The sequence below is a fragment of the Aquarana catesbeiana genome, linkage group LG11, assembly GCF_042186555.1.
Source record: "Aquarana catesbeiana isolate 2022-GZ linkage group LG11, ASM4218655v1, whole genome shotgun sequence".
NCBI lineage: Eukaryota > Metazoa > Chordata > Amphibia > Anura > Ranidae > Aquarana > Aquarana catesbeiana.
Window position 1 is genome coordinate 219,810,465 of NC_133334.1, and position 20,035 is coordinate 219,830,499.

Consider the following 20,035-nt stretch of genomic DNA (forward strand, 5'->3'; position numbering starts at 1 on the left):
AAAATTCTAATAATCTGCACTTATCTCGAGAGGGGGAGGGAAGAGAAAGGAGGGGTAAATGCGAACGGGGAAAGAAAGGCAGCAGACACTGACAGTGCTCGTATTGATCTAACCAAATAAAAACAATGGATCAAAGGAGGATACATATACAAGTGAACAAAGAATAAAAATTATTGTAGGACCAGTTAGGCACTAGATTGGTCCATACCTTTATACTTATTCTATAAATGTTATGACTAATTCTATAAATAAATTGACCTAATATTTGTATAAATCAATCGTGGAATCAATCATAAAAATACAATAAAACATATAAAAAGGCATTAAAAAACTCAGAATCTGAAGACAATACGTAGAAAATAAAAATCTATTTAGTAGGAGCATAAGAAGACATCAACTAGCATGTTATATATGTGTCAAAATGAAAAATTAAAATATGTATATCTAAAATAATATATTGCAAAGATAGCCAGAATATCCAGTTATGACGTTCTGCTAGAGATATCGACTGACATATTCTGCTACTTAGTGTCAAATTAAAAATTGGTCACAAACCGAAGAGTATTTATAATGTGGGATAAAATAGGACAATGATGGTGTATATTCCCTAGGGGATAGGTGGGGATTTATCAAAATGGGAGATAAAGATCCTAAAAAATCCGTTACAGTACGTGAAGGTTAAAAGTCACTCAGAAAACAGTTTAGGTCAAACTCAATGTTTAGGCCTCGGGGCCAGAAGGTGTCCAAGGTGAAAATCCACTTAGATTCTAGTTTGCTTAAGGTTCTCACCTTGTGCCCCCCCCGCCAGTGCTTAGTGTATGGGGTAATCCCCCAAAAACTCAAGTGTGTGGGGTCTTTATTGTGGCAGGTTAAAAAATGTTTGGACACGCTGTGTTTGTCATACCCGCGGAGAATGTTTTGGACATGCTCCTTAATGCGGACTCTTAGGGGTCTCTTTGTTCGGCCTACATATTGGAGGCCGCAACTGCATTCCAGTGCGTAAACTGCCCCTTCGGTGTTACAGCAAATAAAATCTTTAATCGCATATTGCTCCCCTGTACTGGTGGAGCTAAAATTGAATACTTTTTTGTTTGGACGTTTTGTCCTAAGACAAGCGTAACACCTTTTGCAAGGATAGAAGCCATTGCCAGTGAAAAAGGAAAACTGTTTTTTAGGGGGGTCTACTATATTTTTGACCACTATGTCTCTAATAGTGGGTGCTCGCTTGTATATAAATTTTGGTTTTTTAGGGAGGATATCTTTTAGTTGTTTATCTGCCAGTAAAATATGCCAATGCTCTTTGATTATTTTCTCGATTTGTTTATATTGTACGTTGAAGTCCAAGATGAGGGGTGTACCCTCAACTATATTTTTCCGTTGTATAGTTGTTTCTTTAATCATTTGGTTGCGGTCAAGTGTGGAGACTTCGGCAATTTTGGCCTCGATGAATTTATGATCATAGCCTTTAGATTTGAATCTTTCGCCTAGTTTCTCTGCTTGTTCGAAATATGTTTCGATTTTGGTGCAGTTTCTTTTTATCCGTATTAGTTGTCCTTTTGGGATGTTGAAAATCCAATTTTTGTGGTGACAGCTTGTGGTAGGGAGGTAGCTATTCCTGTCCACTCCTTTAAAGTGCGTTTTAGTGCTAAATACTGATCCCTCTAGTGAGATCTCCAAGTCTAGGAAGTTAACATTTTTCTTGCTGATGTCCCAGGTGAGTGATATGTTTCTATCGTTACTGTTGAGTTTTTTAAGGAATTTAGTTAGATCTTTTTCTTCTCCATCCCACAGAATAAAAATGTCATCTATATATCTTTTGTATATGATGAGCTGACTGGGGCGGTCACCAAAAACAAAATATTCTTCCCATTGTGCCATAAATAAACCAGCTATGCTTGGGGCGAATTTTGCACCCATGGCTACCCCGGTTTGTTGATGATAATAGGATCTATCATACCAAAAATAATTATTTCTGAGGCTAAATTCTAGGCATTTGATCAGGAATTTTCTTTGTGAGCATGGGAGTTTGGTATATTTTCTTAAACCCCACTTTGCTGCTTCACATGCCTTGTGGTGGGGGATGATTGTATACAAGGCTGATACATCGGCTGTGGCCATAATCCATGTTTTATCTTCTCCTTGGATATTCTTAATCACTCGTAGCATTTCTTTACTATCTTTTAGATATGCTTCGGTTTTTTGAACTGCCGGCTGTAGGAAAAAGTCTATGTACTGACCCATCCTTGATGTTATCGACTCAATGCCGTTAACAATTGGCCTGGGGGGTGGGTCAGTTCTATTTTTATGTATTTTTGGTACTGAATAAATAATTGGTGTCCGGCAGGAGTCTGGTATAAGATATCTGGCTTCCTTCTTGTTCAAAATTCCCTTCTTTGCTCCCAAGTGTACTACTTGTTCAAGCGCTTTTCGACATCCAAAGACCGGGTTCTTCAATAATTTAGTGTAGGTATTATTATCATTTAGCATGAGGGTCATTGTGTTATGATACTGTTCTTTGGAAAGGATTACAATCCCTCCTCCCTTGTCAGCTGGTCGAATGACAATGTCCTGCCTCTTAGTAAGTTTTCGAATCACGCTTCTAATGTGCTTTGGTTCTTCTTTTTTCTTAATTGACACATCTTTTATTTCTTCTAAAACAATTTTTTTAAAAACATCAATGTATTTATTGTCTTTTACTGGTGGGTTAAAAACACTTTTGTTTCTGAGTGAGCTGTGTAGGATCCCATTGTCTGATGGCTGTACTATTTTAGGTAGTGGGGGATTACCTACCATATATTTTTGTATATTTAACTTACGTACAAATTTTTGAATCCCAATGTACGTCTCAAATTTATTTAAATTCTTTGTGGGTGCATATTTCAGACCTCTATCAAGTACTCCAATTTCTTCATGTGTGAGTATTTTCCCACTGAGGTTGAAGATCCCCTCCCCTTTTATACTCTTCTTCTTTTGTTGTCTCTTACCGGATCTGCGTCCTCTCTTCTTTCGGGACTGCCTCTGGGATCTCGTGTGTCCTCTTGGTATCTCACCGGATGGTTCTCTCTGCTCCTGTTTAAAAAAGGTCTATCTGATTCTTGCTCCCCATATGGTGGAGGGTATGGTCTAATTGTTCTTTCTTCCCCTTCTCTTTTCTCCAAGGGGGCATAATAATTGTAGGTCGGGATTGGGCTACGTTCATCTGGCTCATAGTTCCTCTCTGGTTGGTCTCTTCTATCTTCGTGTCTATAATCATATATGGGGCTTCTATCTCTATGTCCATAATAATCTGGGTATCTGTTATCTCTTTGTTCTTGTGCAGGTCTCCTTTGTCCTCTATAACCGTATGGTGGGCCTCTTGATTCTCGTTCACCGTATGGGGATCTGTGCCGATTGTTTCGATTGTAAGGTCTTCTGTTGTTCTTCCCATAATAGGGTTTTCTACCTCCATTTCGTGGTGTACGATAATTTTGTTGAGGTCTTCGTTCATTCCGATAGGGGGTATAGTTTTGATATTCATAGTATCTTCCATCGTTTTCTCTTTCTCTTGGAGTCATATATCTATTGTCATCTCTAGTATCCTGTTGGTGTTTATGCTCTATGGGTGGCCTAGGTGGTTCATTATGAGGCTGGGGTTGCATTCTCACTATCTTTTCAGGTGTGGAGTAGGTGGATGGAGGTTCTACTTTTCCTAATTGGCTTTGCCATTTAAAAACGTGATCGTTGTGATAATCGTTGGTGTCTCTTATGTGTTTTTTGCTTTTTCTTTGTTGTACCTCTTTATCTTTTTTGGCCAGATCCTTGTTTAATTGTGTCATTAGAGTCTTATATTCGGTCGTGTCTTTGTATTGTTCTAATTCTTCTTTAAGGTCCGCTATATTCTGGTCTATTATTTTGCTTTTTCTCCTCTTCCTATCCAACAGGAAGCCTATAAGTTCTAGGCCTTTATCGTTGAAGAACTTATACCACTCCTCGTTTGATTCCTGATCCAAGAGGCCATCATTTGGGGGGACATCCCACCTTAATCTTCTGGGGACAATATTTTCTTTAAGATAGGTTTCGAAGGTGCAAGTGTCCCACCAGAGACTCACCTTCTTTTCCATATTATGTCCCAGTTTGCGCATTAGACTTTCCAGGTCCAAATTCCGATTACTTTTTTTATTACTGATGTTGAATACTTCCTCTAAATTAACTTGCCTTTTTTCCATATAAGTAAACACATCCATGATTGCTGCAGGAATGGAGGGTGTGTGAGGTCGAACTTAATAAATAGGGGAGGTTATTCCCGCGCTATCTATTATGGAAAAGGCTGTGGGTGGAAAAGCCGCATACACCAATAAGGTGAACACCTGACCTTTTAGATGAATGTGTGTAAGTAAGTGGTGCTGCGCTGATCCTTAGTGTATAAACAGGTGAACATAGGCTAATAAATAATAATAACCAATGCGCTAGATAGGAAAGTGGTAGAATGGCGTAAACGTGAGGGATACTGTGTATTAAAAAATGTTCATTTGAATATTCAATACCTTCAATAGTGCATAAAACTTAACATAGGTATACTCAAACAAAATATCACTTCAATTACCTTAAAAATAAAATCCACATAATAACAGTATAATAACGTGATAGTATCAGAGCACTAGTGACTAGCTCTGAATTAAAAAATAGAGTGCATAGTAGATGTGCATATATACTTGGACCAGCGAAATTTAAAGTGCGGACAAAAGGTGCTAAGTGCAAAAATTGGAAGAATAGTGACTGGCTATTTCTATATAAAGTGCATATTGTGCATGTTGACATCAAATAATGAATAAGAGTAAGAAATCTACAAAAACAAAAAAAACAAGAAAAAAAAAAAAAAAGGTTTTTTTAAAAATATAATGTGACAGCCACGTGCTACCATGCACACGTTGCAATTAAAGTGCTAAGGAACGCATTCATAAATGCTCAAGTACAGTCCTTGTGTATAGTTGTGACAGCAACGTCCTGGCATGCACACGTTGCAGTTAGAGTGCTGGGTGAGTCACATCTAATTTTTTCTTCGTGTGCTAAACACTTTGGTGGGTAGTAGCCCCTTACCTTCAGGTAATGGGGCAAAAGCAGGTAACAAAAAGGTTGTTAAGGGCGTCCGCCTATGGGTCCCAGCGCGTCCCTCTCTATCCTGGATCTTGGGTTGAAGTTCCCTCAGATGTAATGCAGGGGGGTTGTATTCATAGGGGGTAATCCACAGAAGAAAAGCCCAATAGTGTAATCCAGTTTTAAAACGTAACACTCTTTATTGTAAAAAATGCAGGTACTCACATAAAGATAGGAAACAATAGTAGCAATCCAACGAGCAGCGAGCTCGTGTGCCTCTGTCTGTGTTTGCAGCCTGTCTCGTCCCTACGCGTGACGTCACACCACGTGACTTCATCAGGGGATAGATACAGGCTAGAATCTCGTCCTTAAATAGTCTAACATGGATGTTTATGGAGCGGCCATTTTCCCAGAGTCTAATAAGGTTATATGTGGCGGCCATTTTCCAAGAGATGTTTCACCGCTAGTACCGCTGAACATGGATGTTTATGGGGCGGCCATTTTCCCAGAGTCTAATAGGGTTATATGTGGCGGCCATTTTCCAAGAGATATTTCACCGCTAGTTCCGCTATGTGGTCTGTCTAGACAGAGAAATCAGCTGACTGATGGAGCCAATCAGCACCTTCCAACTTGGTTAGCTTGTGCGGTGCTGTCAGCAAAGGTGGTTGCCTTATTAGTATTTTTTAAAATGCGGAAACTGGCGGGATAAAAAGCATCTAAATGGGAATATCACTGAATACCTAAATAAAACTGGTCAGACCATGACACATATATAACATGCTAGTTGATGTCTTCTTATGCTCCTACTAAATAGATTTTTATTTTCTACGTATTGTCTTCAGATTCTGAGTTTTTTAATGCCTTTTTATATGTTTTATTGTATTTTTATGATTGATTCCACGATTGATTTATACAAATATTAGGTCAATTTATTTATAGAATTAGTCATAACATTTATAGAATAAGTATAAAGGTATGGACCAATCTAGTGCCTAACTGGTCCTACAATAATTTTTATTCTTTGTTCACTTGTATATGTATCCTCCTTTGATCCATTGTTTTTATTTGGTTAGATCAATACGAGCACTGTCAGTGTCTGCTGCCTTTCTTTCCCCGTTCGCATTTACCCCTCCTTTCTCTTCCCTCCCCCTCTCGAGATAAGTGCAGATTATTAGAATTTTCATATCTACACATGCCTCGTTTAGAGCTATAACATGTAGCTATAATTCACCTAAATCATGGTCTGACCAGTTTTATTTAGGTATTCAGTGATATTCCCATTTAGATGCTTTTTATCCCGCCAGTTTCCGCATTTTAAAAAATACTAATAAGGCAACCACCTTTGCTGACAGCACCGCACAAGCTAACCAAGTTGGAAGGTGCTGATTGGCTCCATCAGTCAGCTGATTTCTCTGTCTAGACAGACCACATAGCGGAACTAGCGGTGAAATATCTCTTGGAAAATGGCCGCCACATATAACCCTATTAGACTCTGGGAAAATGGCCGCCCCATAAACATCCATGTTCAGCGGTACTAGCGGTGAAACATCTCTTGGAAAATGGCCGCCACATATAACCTTATTAGACTCTGGGAAAATGGCCGCTCCATAAACATCCATGTTAGACTATTTAAGGACGAGATTCTAGCCTGTATCTATCCCCTGATGAAGTCACGTGGTGTGACGTCACGCGTAGGGACGAGACAGGCTGCAAACACAGACAGAGGCACACGAGCTCGCTGCTCGTTGGATTGCTACTATTGTTTCCTATCTTTATGTGAGTACCTGCATTTTTTACAATAAAGAGTGTTACGTTTTAAAACTGGATTACACTATTGGGCTTTTCTTCTGTGGATTACCCCCTATGAATACAACCCCCCTGCATTACATCTGAGGGAACTTCAACCCAAGATCCAGGATAGAGAGGGACGCGCTGGGACCCATAGGCGGACGCCCTTAACAACCTTTTTGTTACCTGCTTTTGCCCCATTACCTGAAGGTAAGGGGCTACTACCCACCAAAGTGTTTAGCACACGAAGAAAAAATTAGATGTGACTCACCCAGCACTCTAACTGCAACGTGTGCATGCCAGGACGTTGCTGTCACAACTATACACAAGGACTGTACTTGAGCATTTATGAATGCGTTCCTTAGCACTTTAATTGCAACGTGTGCATGGTAGCACGTGGCTGTCACATTATATTTTTAAAAAAACCTTTTTTTTTTTTTTTTTTTTTTTTTTTTTTTTTTTTCTTGTTTTTTTTGTTTTTGTAGATTTCTTACTCTTATTCATTATTTGATGTCAACATGCACAATATGCACTTTATATAGAAATAGCCAGTCACTATTCTTCCAATTTTTGCACTTAGCACCTTTTGTCCGCACTTTAAATTTCGCTGGTCCAAGTATATATGCACATCTACTATGCACTCTATTTTTTAATTCAGAGCTAGTCACTAGTGCTCTGATACTATCACGTTATTATACTGTTATTATGTGGATTTTATTTTTAAGGTAATTGAAGTGATATTTTGTTTGAGTATACCTATGTTAAGTTTTATGCACTATTGAAGGTATTGAATATTCAAATGAACATTTTTTAATACACAGTATCCCTCACGTTTACGCCATTCTACCACTTTCCTATCTAGCGCATTGGTTATTATTATTTATTAGCCTATGTTCACCTGTTTATACACTAAGGATCAGCGCAGCACCACTTACTTACACACATTCATCTAAAAGGTCAGGTGTTCACCTTATTGGTGTATGCGGCTTTTCCACCCACAGCCTTTTCCATAATAGATAGCGCGGGAATAACCTCCCCTATTTATTAAGTTCGACCTCACACACCCTCCATTCCTGCAGCAATCATGGATGTGTTTACTTATATGGAAAAAAGGCAAGTTAATTTAGAGGAAGTATTCAACATCAGTAATAAAAAAAGTAATCGGAATTTGGACCTGGAAAGTCTAATGCGCAAACTGGGACATAATATGGAAAAGAAGGTGAGTCTCTGGTGGGACACTTGCACCTTCGAAACCTATCTTAAAGAAAATATTGTCCCCAGAAGATTAAGGTGGGATGTCCCCCCAAATGATGGCCTCTTGGATCAGGAATCAAACGAGGAGTGGTATAAGTTCTTCAACGATAAAGGCCTAGAACTTATAGGCTTCCTGTTGGATAGGAAGAGGAGAAAAAGCAAAATAATAGACCAGAATATAGCGGACCTTAAAGAAGAATTAGAACAATACAAAGACACGACCGAATATAAGACTCTAATGACACAATTAAACAAGGATCTGGCCAAAAAAGATAAAGAGGTACAACAAAGAAAAAGCAAAAAACACATAAGAGACACCAACGATTATCACAACGATCACGTTTTTAAATGGCAAAGCCAATTAGGAAAAGTAGAACCTCCATCCACCTACTCCACACCTGAAAAGATAGTGAGAATGCAACCCCAGCCTCATAATGAACCACCTAGGCCACCCATAGAGCATAAACACCAACAGGATACTAGAGATGACAATAGATATATGACTCCAAGAGAAAGAGAAAACGATGGAAGATACTATGAATATCAAAACTATACCCCCTATCGGAATGAACGAAGACCTCAACAAAATTATCGTACACCACGAAATGGAGGTAGAAAACCCTATTATGGGAAGAACAACAGAAGACCTTACAATCGAAACAATCGGCACAGATCCCCATACGGTGAACGAGAATCAAGAGGCCCACCATACGGTTATAGAGGACAAAGGAGACCTGCACAAGAACAAAGAGATAACAGATACCCAGATTATTATGGACATAGAGATAGAAGCCCCATATATGATTATAGACACGAAGATAGAAGAGACCAACCAGAGAGGAACTATGAGCCAGATGAACGTAGCCCAATCCCGACCTACAATTATTATGCCCCCTTGGAGAAAAGAGAAGGGGAAGAAAGAACAATTAGACCATACCCTCCACCATATGGGGAGCAAGAATCAGATAGACCTTTTTTAAACAGGAGCAGAGAGAACCATCCGGTGAGATACCAAGAGGACACACGAGATCCCAGAGGCAGTCCCGAAAGAAGAGAGGACGCAGATCCGGTAAGAGACAACAAAAGAAGAAGAGTATAAAAGGGGAGGGGATCTTCAACCTCAGTGGGAAAATACTCACACATGAAGAAATTGGAGTACTTGATAGAGGTCTGAAATATGCACCCACAAAGAATTTAAATAAATTTGAGACGTACATTGGGATTCAAAAATTTGTACGTAAGTTAAATATACAAAAATATATGGTAGGTAATCCCCCACTACCTAAAATAGTACAGCCATCAGACAATGGGATCCTACACAGCTCACTCAGAAACAAAAGTGTTTTTAACCCACCAGTAAAAGACAATAAATACATTGATGTTTTTAAAAAAATTGTTTTAGAAGAAATAAAAGATGTGTCAATTAAGAAAAAAGAAGAACCAAAGCACATTAGAAGCGGGATTCGAAAACTTACTAAGAGGCAGGACATTGTCATTCGACCAGCTGACAAGGGAGGAGGGATTGTAATCCTTTCCAAAGAACAGTATCATAACACAATGACCCTCATGCTAAATGATAATAATACCTACACTAAATTATTGAAGAACCCGGTCTTTGGATGTCGAAAAGCGCTTGAACAAGTAGTACACTTGGGAGCAAAGAAGGGAATTTTGAACAAGAAGGAAGCCAGATATCTTATACCAGACTCCTGCCGGACACCAATTATTTATTCAGTACCAAAAATACATAAAAATAGAACTGACCCACCCCCCAGGCCAATTGTTAACGGCATTGAGTCGATAACATCAAGGATGGGTCAGTACATAGACTTTTTCCTACAGCCGGCAGTTCAAAAAACCGAAGCATATCTAAAAGATAGTAAAGAAATGCTACGAGTGATTAAGAATATCCAAGGAGAAGATAAAACATGGATTATGGCCACAGCCGATGTATCAGCCTTGTATACAATCATCCCCCACCACAAGGCATGTGAAGCAGCAAAGTGGGGTTTAAGAAAATATACCAAACTCCCATGCTCACAAAGAAAATTCCTGATCAAATGCCTAGAATTTAGCCTCAGAAATAATTATTTTTGGTATGATAGATCCTATTATCATCAACAAACCGGGGTAGCCATGGGTGCAAAATTCGCCCCAAGCATAGCTGGTTTATTTATGGCACAATGGGAAGAATATTTTGTTTTTGGTGACCGCCCCAGTCAGCTCATCATATACAAAAGATATATAGATGACATTTTTATTCTGTGGGATGGAGAAGAAAAAGATCTAACTAAATTCCTTAAAAAACTCAACAGTAACGATAGAAACATATCACTCACCTGGGACATCAGCAAGAAAAATGTTAACTTCCTAGACTTGGAGATCTCACTAGAGGGATCAGTATTTAGCACTAAAACGCACTTTAAAGGAGTGGACAGGAATAGCTACCTCCCTACCACAAGCTGTCACCACAAAAATTGGATTTTCAACATCCCAAAAGGACAACTAATACGGATAAAAAGAAACTGCACCAAAATCGAAACATATTTCGAACAAGCAGAGAAACTAGGCGAAAGATTCAAATCTAAAGGCTATGATCATAAATTCATCGAGGCCAAAATTGCCGAAGTCTCCACACTTGACCGCAACCAAATGATTAAAGAAACAACTATACAACGGAAAAATATAGTTGAGGGTACACCCCTCATCTTGGACTTCAACGTACAATATAAACAAATCGAGAAAATAATCAAAGAGCATTGGCATATTTTACTGGCAGATAAACAACTAAAAGATATCCTCCCTAAAAAACCAAAATTTATATACAAGCGAGCACCCACTATTAGAGACATAGTGGTCAAAAATATAGTAGACCCCCCTAAAAAACAGTTTTCCTTTTTCACTGGCAATGGCTTCTATCCTTGCAAAAGGTGTTACGCTTGTCTTAGGACAAAACGTCCAAACAAAAAAGTATTCAATTTTAGCTCCACCAGTACAGGGGAGCAATATGCGATTAAAGATTTTATTTGCTGTAACACCGAAGGGGCAGTTTACGCACTGGAATGCAGTTGCGGCCTCCAATATGTAGGCCGAACAAAGAGACCCCTAAGAGTCCGCATTAAGGAGCATGTCCAAAACATTCTCCGCGGGTATGACAAACACAGCGTGTCCAAACATTTTTTAACCTGCCACAATAAAGACCCCACACACTTGAGTTTTTGGGGGATTACCCCATACACTAAGCACTGGCGGGGGGGGCACAAGGTGAGAACCTTAAGCAAACTAGAATCTAAGTGGATTTTCACCTTGGACACCTTCTGGCCCCGAGGCCTAAACATTGAGTTTGACCTAAACTGTTTTCTGAGTGACTTTTAACCTTCACGTACTGTAACGGATTTTTTAGGATCTTTATCTCCCATTTTGATAAATCCCCACCTATCCCCTAGGGAATATACACCATCATTGTCCTATTTTATCCCACATTATAAATACTCTTCGGTTTGTGACCAATTTTTAATTTGACACTAAGTAGCAGAATATGTCAGTCGATATCTCTAGCAGAACGTCATAACTGGATATTCTGGCTATCTTTGCAATATATTATTTTAGATATACATATTTTAATTTTTCATTTTGACACATATATAACATGCTAGTTGATGTCTTCTTATGCTCCTACTAAATAGATTTTTATTTTCTACGTATTGTCTTCAGATTCTGAGTTTTTTAATGCCTTTTTATATGTTTTATTGTATTTTTATGATTGATTCCACGATTGATTTATACAAATATTAGGTCAATTTATTTATAGAATTAGTCATAACATTTATAGAATAAGTATAAAGGTATGGACCAATCTAGTGCCTAACTGGTCCTACAATAATTTTTATTCTTTGTTCACTTGTATATGTATCCTCCTTTGATCCATTGTTTTTATTTGGTTAGATCAATACGAGCACTGTCAGTGTCTGCTGCCTTTCTTTCCCCGTTCGCATTTACCCCTCCTTTCTCTTCCCTCCCCCTCTCGAGATAAGTGCAGATTATTAGAATTTTCATATCTACACATGCCTCGTTTAGAGCTATAACATGTAGCTATAATTCACCTAAATCATGGTCTGACCAGTTTTATTTAGGTATTCAGTGATATTCCCATTTAGATGCTTTTTATCCCGCCAGTTTCCGCATTTTAAAAAATACTAATAAGGCAACCACCTTTGCTGACAGCACCGCACAAGCTAACCAAGTTGGAAGGTGCTGATTGGCTCCATCAGTCAGCTGATTTCTCTGTCTAGACAGACCACATAGCGGAACTAGCGGTGAAATATCTCTTGGAAAATGGCCGCCACATATAACCCTATTAGACTCTGGGAAAATGGCCGCCCCATAAACATCCATGTTCAGCGGTACTAGCGGTGAAACATCTCTTGGAAAATGGCCGCCACATATAACCTTATTAGACTCTGGGAAAATGGCCGCTCCATAAACATCCATGTTAGACTATTTAAGGACGAGATTCTAGCCTGTATCTATCCCCTGATGAAGTCACGTGGTGTGACGTCACGCGTAGGGACGAGACAGGCTGCAAACACAGACAGAGGCACACGAGCTCGCTGCTCGTTGGATTGCTACTATTGTTTCCTATCTTTATGTGAGTACCTGCATTTTTTACAATAAAGAGTGTTACGTTTTAAAACTGGATTACACTATTGGGCTTTTCTTCTGTGGATTACCCCCTATGAATACAACCCCCCTGCATTACATCTGAGGGAACTTCAACCCAAGATCCAGGATAGAGAGGGACGCGCTGGGACCCATAGGCGGACGCCCTTAACAACCTTTTTGTTACCTGCTTTTGCCCCATTACCTGAAGGTAAGGGGCTACTACCCACCAAAGTGTTTAGCACACGAAGAAAAAATTAGATGTGACTCACCCAGCACTCTAACTGCAACGTGTGCATGCCAGGACGTTGCTGTCACAACTATACACAAGGACTGTACTTGAGCATTTATGAATGCGTTCCTTAGCACTTTAATTGCAACGTGTGCATGGTAGCACGTGGCTGTCACATTATATTTTTAAAAAAACCTTTTTTTTTTTTTTTTTTTTTTTTTTTTTCTTGTTTTTTTTGTTTTTGTAGATTTCTTACTCTTATTCATTATTTGATGTCAACATGCACAATATGCACTTTATATAGAAATAGCCAGTCACTATTCTTCCAATTTTTGCACTTAGCACCTTTTGTCCGCACTTTAAATTTCGCTGGTCCAAGTATATATGCACATCTACTATGCACTCTATTTTTTAATTCAGAGCTAGTCACTAGTGCTCTGATACTATCACGTTATTATACTGTTATTATGTGGATTTTATTTTTAAGGTAATTGAAGTGATATTTTGTTTGAGTATACCTATGTTAAGTTTTATGCACTATTGAAGGTATTGAATATTCAAATGAACATTTTTTAATACACAGTATCCCTCACGTTTACGCCATTCTACCACTTTCCTATCTAGCGCATTGGTTATTATTATTTATTAGCCTATGTTCACCTGTTTATACACTAAGGATCAGCGCAGCACCACTTACTTACACACAAGGTTCTGGAGTGGCCATCTCAGTCTCCTGACCTCCAATATAATTGAGCCACTCTGGGGAGATCTCAAACGTGCAGTTCATGCAAGACAGCCCAAGAATTTACAGGAACTGGAGGCTTTTTGCCAAGAGGAATGGGCAGCTTTACCATCTGAGAAGATAAAGAGTCTCATCCACAAATACCACAAAAGACTTCAAGCTGTCATTGATGTTAAAGGTGGCAATACACGGTATTAAGAACTGGGTTATGGAAACTTTTGATCAGGGTCATTTGGGTAGTTTCTGTTGTCATTATGGTTTAAAAAGAGTAAACACAGTTGATTTATAATAAATGGCTTCAGCCAAACACTAACCATGCGTGAAAGAAAAGTTTTTGTGTTATCATTAATATTCTCTGAAAAATGGCCAAGAAATCATAAATTCTGCCATGGTATGTAAACTTATGAGCACAACTGTATTTTTGCATGGCAGTCTATTTTTGCTGGGGAGGTCTGTTGTTGCTGGTGGGAGAACAATTGTTGAGCAATTGTTGCTGGAAATGATCTACTGTTGAGGGTGTGGTCTATTGTTGCTAGCTACTGGAGAGTCTATTAATGCTGGACTGATGCTGAGAAATCTATTGTTGCTGCTGGGGTCTATTATTGTTGGGGTCCATTGTTGCTGGAGGATATATTGTTGCTGGGGGGATTTATTGTTGCTGGGAAGGGTCTATTGCTGCTGGCTGCAGGGGATCTACTTTACTGCTTTTCCTATTATTAACAAATTCCATACAAATTACTTATCACAAATTGATACTTGGTTCTGTAAGGGCGGTACTGGGAGTTGGGTAGGGGGGTGGAACCAAGGGATGTTGCTCAGAGGTGGGTAGGGGGTGGAGACAAGAAGTGACTCAGAAGGGAAGGAGTTCCTGCACCTATTCTTTGAGAAAAAAGCCCTGGTTCTATTGCATAGTGTGTAGCTCTCCCATCCTCTATGATAAAGCCTAAGTTTATTTATTTTTTAAATCAGCACAAGAGATGGTACTTACATTTAATGAAAAGCATCCCGTGTGTTGGTGGCTACTGTCTTAGTTGAAATCTTCCATCCTCCCCCTTTCCCCCCCATCCTCCTACAGCAGTAATTCTCTGGTGCTGCTGGGATTCAAACAGCCGCTAGACTTCTCAAAGGCACTCCCCAAAAGTTCCAACTATGCTCAAGCTTTGGAGTCCCTCTTACTCCATTCATAGAAGCTGTACAATTACTTCCATCAATGGAAAAAACACTCTATGAAATAAGGAGGCAGACCTCCATTCATTTGTTTTTCAGTCATGGAATCTATAGTACAGCTCCTATAAATGGATGAGGGGTGGAAAAGGCAGGCATATTGGACATTCTTGATATGTGTCCTATGACAGGTCCAGCAGCTGTATTAAAATTGAAGTATAGAAATTTAAAAAAAGAAACATTTATACTCACCTAGGTGGATGCAGTATCGGTCCGATGCTACATCTGTCCCCCACTGCCTCTAAGACTGAGAACCGAGCGATCAAAGACCTCTGATCATTCAGTTTTTGGTCTTTAGTGAGCAGAGAAAACTAAGAATAACTCTGGTCTGCACCACAATTTCCAAAGTACTCAATGTGATATATAAAAATTTGCAGATCGCCGCCATTACTAGCAAAAAAAAATAAAAAAAATAAAAATGCCATAAATCTATCCCCTATTTTGTAGATGCTATAACTTTTGCGCAAACCAATCAATATACGCTTATTGTGATTTTTTTTACCAAAAATATGTAGAAGAATACGTATCGGCCTAAACTGAGAAAAAAAATAGTTTTTTTAATATTTTTGAGGGATATTTATTATAGCAAAAAGTTAAAAATATTGCGTTTTTTTCAAAATTGTTGCTCTTTTTTTGTGTATAACGCAAAAAATAAAAACCGCAGATGTGATCAAATACCACCAAAAGAAAGCTCTATTTGTGGGAAAAAAGGACCTCAATTTTGTTTAGGTGCAAAATTGCACGACCGTGCAATTGTCAGTTAAAGCGACGCAGTGCCGAATCGCAAAAAAGTGCTCTGGTCAGGAAGGGGGTAAAATCTTCCGGGGGTGAAGTGGTCCACCACTCACAAAAAATTGAGCTTCGCATAAAAAAACAGTTCCCAAGTGCTCCACCGATGCATGAATCCTTCACCGCTCACACAAAAATGGACTCGCCAAATGGATATATTATTAGTTAGTAGTCAAGCCCCAATCTCGTCCGGTGATCACCGGCTGAAATTCTCTCACAGGTTCGTAGGGGTTCTCCTCTCAGATCATAGCATGCAATGTGGGAAAATAAAAAGAAGGAAGGAGGCTCCTATAGTATAAAACTGTATTACAGGCAATTGTATAAAAAAAGTATTCCACTCACATTTGGAGAGTGCCTAACCGCCACTAAAGAAGAACACGCTCAGCTATTACTGGTCGTTCACCTCCGGACATGCCACGGACCGCGAAAAACAGCCTTACGTGATGTCATTCAGCATCCTCACCCTGGGGCACTTATTGATGCACTAGAACTTTATTTAATATTTCACACTGGGTTTGACTCACATATTTTTTAATACTTCATAGATTGTTTGCATATTAGAATTTTTTTTATATCACATTGAGTACTTTGGAAATTGTGGACCAGTGCTACTCTTATCAGTTTATTTTGTTTGTTGTTATTCACAATAATCAGAGCAGCAGCTGTACACCCGCGCTGTTATTTTGATATATTGTTTAGTGAGCAGAGAGCCGGTGACTGTCAGTCACCAGCTCTCCTCTCTGTCCCTTCAGATCTCACTAGAGTGCTGGTCTGTGGAGAGGGTTAGAGCAGCTGGCTCTGGCTAAAAGTCGGGGGCTGAGTGACGGCACCTAACAGCAGACTTTAGCCCACTGTTGGCTAAAAATGAGTCACAGGAGTGCACAACTAAGTGCAGTAGGGCTAAAAGAGCATTGGCCCCACTTCTCGTTTAACTCCTGCATCAGATTACCGCTATGGGGGAAGGAGGGGGCAAGAGGATGGGAGATTCTAACTAAGGAGCAACTAACATAAGGGAGAGTTCTCATTAAATGTAAGTACATTCACTTGTGAACATTAAAAAAAAAAAAACACCTAAACTTAGGCTTTTAGACTGTATACTTATTAAAATATACTATAAGCCAGTCTTTCTCAACCGGAATGCCACCAGAGGTCCTCAGGGGTGCCACGGCATCCTAGTAGAGAAAAGCGGTCAGATAAGAATGAGCTCCCAATCCCCTGCCGAACTATACATTGGTACTGTGAGCTCAGCCAGACTGTTGAATACACCCAGCAAAGTGAAATCAAAGGAAGGGGAGTGTGTACTGAGCTCTCTGTCTCCTGTACAGTGCAGTACCCCACTGTGTGAGAGAAGGTACTGTACAGCAAGTCTGCAACTTTTTAAAGGGCTGTATACGTGTGTTTGTGTGTACATGTGTATGTGTGTATGTATACGTGTCTGTATGTGTGTGTCTGTACATGTGTTTGTATGTATGTGTGTATGTACATGTGTCTGTATGTGTGTGTGGACATATGTTTGTATGTGTGAATGTAGGTGTTCGTACATGTTTTTGTATGTGTACATGTGTTTGTGTACGTTTGTGTGTGTATACATATGTTTGTATGTACATGTGTTGGTGTGTGTACGTTTGTGTGTGTACATATGTTTGTGTGTGTGTACATTGTTTGTGTGTTTGTTTTTATATGTGTGTGTGTGCGTATGTATATTACTTTTAATCTTGACTCCCTATTCCTGTACTATCAGAACTGCTTTTTTAGGGCTTGTTCGTAATAGCAGCAAGAACCGCCTCTCCTCTGAAAAGCAATCCATGCTTAGATTGCTTTTCAGAGGCATTTGACAGGCAGTAAAGAGGCAATATATTGCCTCCTCACCACCTGTTTTAACCCCATAAATGCAGCATCACCACACTGCAACCGTGTGAAAAGCACACAGTTGCGGGGGGCCTGCAGTGCAGCTCCATTCATGTGGTAGTATACTTCCAGCTGCGGCCACAGCATGTGTACACCCCAGCTGCTGCCTCTGCAGTTAAGGGGGGAGCAGTTGGGGGTGGTAAAACAGATCAATCACGTGGTTTTATCACCCACCAACCTCACACGTGGAACAAGCCCTTGGTTCACATTTGTGTGGCTGCCCTACCAGCAGAAATGCAGGGAAAGAAGTCCCCTACCCTTTTTTAAAAGTTGCACACCAAAAACACCCCATGTTTCCATTCCATTCCATTAATGTACCATTAAGAATTAAGGGCACCCCTAAAGAGCAGAGCATTTGTGTGTCAGGAACAAGCATGATTCGGCGTGCGTTCCACGACACACAGTAATGTGAACCAAGCCTCGGACAGAGGTGCCTTGAGACTTAAAATAATTTTCAAGAGTGCCCATGACAGCTCATCACCCATGGAGGTAAATACAGCAGGGATCAGGGAAGGTGGGAAGGGTGTACAGCATTAGTTCACCTTTTGATTTTTTCTGAAAAGGTGAGTTTACACTTTAGTAAAAGTTTAAATCCAGAAACTGCGCTACAATCCTCACCCATGAATGTGGGAGTTGCATAGCCTGATTTACACCACAGGGACGTGCAGCCAGGGGAGGCATGAGCATTAAAAAAAAAAAAAAAAAGCAAACAAAAAAAACGATCGACTTTGAGGGTCATAGCTCGGCAACCAGGGGTCGCAGAGACCCCAAATTTGGGGGTTAGGTAACTGAAGTCCTACCCCACCACTGGGGCTCCTATCATCTATGGTTCCCGGGATACGGAGCTTCTTGTGCAGGCTGTCAAAACCTAAATACAGAGCAGTGAAGCTGGCACACTCTGCAGCAGACTGAGAGGATGAGCTCACAGTGCCTCTCCTCACTTCTTGTCAGAGACACTGAGCTCAAGGGACAGCTTGGAGTCTTCGACCAATGGTAAAGTACCATTGGCCCAAGCTGTCCAATAAAAATGCTGCAGTGGAGGCACGCCTCTCACTGCAGTGTCATAGAAGGGGGCATGTGTCTAAAAGACAAATACTTCCTTCCAGCCCAGTCCCCTTAACTAGAAGGAGAAAACGTGTTTATGTGTATAAGATTTACCCACAATCCCATGTTTTCTCACACAGTTAAGAGAGAGAATGAGAATCTGCTGCTGCTGAAAAGGTACAAGCTAAATCATATATTTATATGCTATATGTTATAAGATAATAATTTATTATTTATCTATTTACTGTGAAATTACTGGTTTGAAGTTATAACTTCAAACTTCAGTACTTTGTCCATTAAGCCACTTGCTTGAGTACAGTTTTTGAAAATATAGTAAATTACCTTAAAATAATATATAATAATTATTTGTATATTACTTACTTATGGTAATTAACTCCTTGCCACCTAGGCCAATTCTGACACTTCTCTCCTACATGTAAAAATCATCATCATTTTTTTGCTAGAAAATTACTCAGAACCCCCAAACATTAAATATTTTGTTTTATCAGACACCTTAGGGAGTAAAATGGTCGTCACTGCAACTTTTTATGTTACACGGTATTTGTGCAGCAATTTTTCAATTTCAATTTTTCTTTTTTGGAAAGAAACTGTTTTATGAATAAAAAAAATGTAAAAAAACGTTAGCCCAATTTTTTTGTATGCTATGAAAGATGATGTTTTGCCGAGTAAATAGATACCTAACATGTCATGCTTTAAAATTGCGCACACTTGTGGAATGGCGCCAAACTTCAGTACTTAAATATCTCCATAGGCGACACTTTAGCATTTTTTACAGGTTACATGTTTAGAGTTACAGAGGAGGTCTAGTGCTAGAATTATTGTCCTCACGACGTATGTAACCTGTGTGTATCTGGCTCTGATACTAGCCAGTGCCTCACCAGCCACTGACCTCACCGCACGTCCCTGCTACACCATGACCATATCAAATAAATGTGTTTTATTACAGTCTAAGTATAGCCAAAACGGTTTTATTTTGTTTTAAATAGAGTAGGGAAGGATTGGAACCCATATCAGATTTTTATCGCTGTGGACAGATTCACGTTCTCAGTTAGTACTGGTTACCAAACAGGACAGACAAAAAGTCATAAGAAATCCAACATTTTGGAGTTGTCAGAAGGACAAGAGATGAGGGTAAATCATCCAATGGGAAGAACTGTCCCAATGACATGTCTAAAAGAGAAATTACCCTCACTTTTCAGAAATTTCTGTTCTGCCTCCAGAACAGGAAGTGAAGGGAAATCTCCCCAACAGGTCACAGCAAAAAAAAATATAAGCTGATAGCAGCATTAACCCTTCCCTAT

The 20,035-nt window shown here is 39.5% G+C and overlaps 1 protein-coding gene across 2 annotated transcripts in view; it reads right to left on the reverse strand.

Moving 5' to 3' along the window:
- KCNK4 (potassium two pore domain channel subfamily K member 4) overlaps positions 1-20,035 on the reverse strand; it is a 74,873-nt gene that overhangs the window by 43,096 nt on the left and 11,742 nt on the right. The window lies entirely within an intron of this gene.